This window comes from Alexandromys fortis, unplaced genomic scaffold (genome assembly GCF_014885135.2).
Source record: "Alexandromys fortis isolate MF-2015 unplaced genomic scaffold, M_Fortis_MF-2015_v1.1 scaffold_1339, whole genome shotgun sequence".
Classification (NCBI taxonomy): domain Eukaryota; kingdom Metazoa; phylum Chordata; class Mammalia; order Rodentia; family Cricetidae; genus Alexandromys; species Alexandromys fortis.
In genome coordinates, this window is record NW_026069203.1 from 1 (window position 1) to 3,273 (window position 3,273).

At 43.1% G+C, this 3,273-nt stretch overlaps 1 long non-coding RNA gene across 1 annotated transcript; it reads left to right on the forward strand.

Annotated features, from left to right (window-relative positions):
- Positions 1–80: 80 nt before the first annotated feature.
- On the forward strand, positions 81–2,957 carry LOC126496136 (uncharacterized). The gene is made up of 2 exons (XR_007590292.1): positions 81–1,066; positions 2,718–2,957. It is a non-coding gene; the product is annotated as an uncharacterized lncRNA (long non-coding RNA).
- Positions 2,958–3,273: the final 316 nt, after the last annotated feature.

The window sequence follows — 3,273 nt, forward strand, 5'->3', positions numbered from 1 at the left end:
TTTTTTTTTTTTTTTTGGTGGTGTAGCTGCCTGCAAGTTGTCCATGCTCTTGCAACTAACACCAACTGAACTCATTTGGATGCCAAGCTAGATTTGGGAGGGGGGACTTATTTTTCTTTGGTGTTTGGTGCCTTGATTCCTCTTCCCAGGAAAAGTCTTATAACATTAGTAGCTAAAATGTACCACTGTTAAGCCAAGCAGTGGTGGTGGTGCGCCTTTAATCCCAGCACTTGAGAGGCAGAGGCAGAAGGATACCTGTGAGTGCAAGTCCAGTCTGGTCTACAGAGCTAGTTCCAATACAGCCAAAGCTACACAAAGAAACCCTGCCTTGGAAAAAATATTATATCTATCAATCTATCCATCTATCTATCATCTATCTAACTATCCATCCATCCATCTATCTATCTATCTATCTATCTATCTATCTATCCATCCATCCATCCATCCATCCATCTATCTATCTATCTATCTATCTATCTATCTATCTATCCATCCATCTACACACATGCATGTATACACACACATACACACACATGCATGTATACACACACATATACATCACTGTTAATTTCTGATTCTTGACTATTATGCAATAACCACATAAGATGTTTACATGGACAAGAGTAGAGTTAGTGCTTATAGGAATGCCATGCATGTTATCTTTACATTTACCCTAAATTCTAAAATTTTCACCTTGGTTCAAAGTTAAAAATTTAAGCCAAGTATGATCATACACACTTTTAAGTCCATCGCCTGGGAGGCAGGGTTGGGTTTGAGTTTGACAGAAGTCTGAACTATATCAGGAATTCTATGCCAGCTTGGACTACATGAAAAAAAAGCACACATTATCACACTTGAGATTAGTGATAGATAGTCTTCTTATGATTTATTCTACTGCCTCTTTTTTCTGTATTTCAGTGTTTGGAGTAGACCCTGATATGATTCAGGATGGGTCAACCATTCCGATTGCTAAACTCTTCCAGACTATTACACAAAAGAGTGTAATGATGCTCCCGCTGGGGGCTGTGGATGATGGGGAGCACTCCCAGAATGAGAAGATCAACAGGTGAGCTGACCCTGTGAAGGTGGGGAGTTCCACGTGGGTTTGTCCACTAGCCTTGTGTGAGTATGGACAATAACAGACCTGGTATCTTAAATACTTGATGCTTATCTCCCCATAGTTCCTTAGGTTGGGAACATTAGGTGAAGCCTGGCGACTTAGTTGGGGCTTCTATTACTGTGAAGAGACACCATGAGCACCGCAACTTTTATAAAGAAAAACATTTAATTGGGGCTGTCTTAGCCAGGAGGTGGTGGCGTACACCTTTAATCCCAGCACTCGGGAGGCAGAGGCAGGCAGATCTCTGTGAGTTCGAGGCCAACCTGGTCTGTAAGAGCTAGTTCCAGGACAGGCTCCAAAGCTACAGAGAAGCCCGGTCTTGAAAAACAAACAAAGAAAAAATTGGGTCTGTCTTACAGTTTCTGAGGTTTAGTCCATTATCATCATGGATGGAACATGAAAGTATGTAGGCAGACACGTGTTGGAGGAGGAGCTGAGATCTGTATCTTAATCTGCAGGCAATGGAAAGTGAACTGTGTCACTGGGTGTAGCTTGAGCATAGGAGACCTCAAAGCCCACCCTCACAGTGACACACTGCCTCCAACAAGGCCACACCTACTCCACCAAAGCCACACCTCCTGATAGAGCCACTCCTTTGGGGGCCATTTTCTTTCAAACCACCACACTTGGTCTCAGGCTACTGCTTTCTTTGTGTTTCCTCCTGTGGCAGAACTGGAGCAAACGAGGAGAGAGAAGTAGTGAGGAGGGGGAAGATATTGGTCTTGCTGCAGGCAAGCAAGGGGCTCTGCTGTGTCTTCCCTATAAACTCACAGCACCATGGGATTAGGCACATCCTCTGACATTGTATAACTTTAATCACCTGGAAGGTCCCTGCAGGGTTGGCTCATAGTGGGTTAAGGCTTCAACATATGGTTTTGGAGGCTGTGACATTTGGTGTCTAACAAAGGATATTTAGGAGTGCCTGATATGAACATATTGACAGATTATAGAAACATCCAAATGAGTGAGAAAGAAGAACGTTTGATTTTTTTTCAATTCCTGTCATGTCAAAAATAAGAAGGCAAAGAAACTCTGAGAAACCAAAGAAAGCCATGTTGGACAGTGTTCTCAGGAATCATAGCACCCAAAGAGGCCAGGGAGGGAGATAAAGAAAAAAATAAGAATAATGGATATTTTCTTGGTTGAGTCCAAATTTATTTGCCTCATTTCCTTCCTCTTCCTCACCCCTCCTCCTCCTCTTCCTCCTTCTTTTCTTCTGCTTGCTGTCCTAAGACAGAGTCTTTCTTGTTCTGCACCCCTGGCTAGCCTGGAAAGCTCTATCTATATAGACCAATCTGGCTTTGAGGTTCAGCAATCCTCTTGCCTCTGCTTTCCAAATGCTGGGATTATAGGTGTGTAAAACCACACCTGGTGATCATATTCTCTTAATAATTCTGCTTTTGGATTTATCACGTGACTTTGATCCTAGGATCTCCAAAGCATGCTAAATACTAAATGTGAATGCTAAATACAGAAACAATCTAAATACTTCAGATTGACTGGATTTATAATACATACAATTTTCCTGTGGACATGGTTGGCTGCTTTTCCTTCTTCATTGAGTGGGAATGTGTTTTCTTGCTTTTGTTTTTATTAGGTGGAACTACATACAGGGGTCCAAATTATTTGCCACCTTTTTCCTGGAGCTGTCAAAGCAGCACTCGTGACAACGGGTGCCTTCCAGCATCACTGGCCCACTGACGGATCTTCCCACTCAGACCCCCAGCAAAGCTGGAGTTGGAAAACTTCAGAAAATGTGAATCCAGCACAGTATTTGTTCCTTCCCATTTAAAATTTCTGGGGACATTGGGACCAGTAATAAAACATTGGAAAGGTACAGACATTGAGATGATTTAACCTTCCCTCTCTCACTTACCTTCCTAAAATCAGGGCAACTTGGACCTTCTGTCCCCCAAATCCAGTGCGACAGGCTGGGACTGGACTCAGCACCATCTTGGAGGACAAGTGGGACACCTCTTCAGCCAATTAGATTCTTGCTTGCTTGCAGTTCTCTTGGCTCAGTCTTCCAATTTGCTCAGCAGGCCCCGCAGAACTGTGGTACCCAATCTTCTACCCAAGATCTCAGGGCTTGAATCACATTTGCCTCTGTTCCCTTAATAAGGAAAGTAGTAGTTTCCGCTACTAGCTACAGT